Raw genomic sequence first — 434 nt, forward strand, 5'->3', positions numbered from 1 at the left:
CGTCACTGCCTATATATATATATATATATATATATATAAATATTCATATATATTCATATATAAAATCATTAAAAACTCAACATCACCCTCTAAACTTTTGGGATATCGGGTGTCGGACTTGCATGTGCCTATGTGCCGAAGCGGTGTGTGTACGGGCGTCTTATTTTTTTATATTTGTTGTCTTTGTCCTAAATACACCGGTTGTAAGTAAATTTTAACATATGTGAGTCTTTGTGACTCTTGGCTCTTATCCCATAACTAACACTTGTTTCTCTTTCACTAACGATATTTTCACCCGATTAAGTCACATCCCGTTATTTCCCGTTATTTCCTCTGTAAACCTAACGTTACAGCAGCCTACAAGTATGCTGTGTCAATAAATCAGCTCAGACACTGTTAGAATGTTGTATTTAGCCTAATAACATCATGCTACA

This window comes from Epinephelus moara, chromosome 17 (assembly GCF_006386435.1).
Source record: "Epinephelus moara isolate mb chromosome 17, YSFRI_EMoa_1.0, whole genome shotgun sequence".
NCBI classification, from domain to species: Eukaryota; Metazoa; Chordata; class Actinopteri; order Perciformes; family Serranidae; genus Epinephelus; species Epinephelus moara.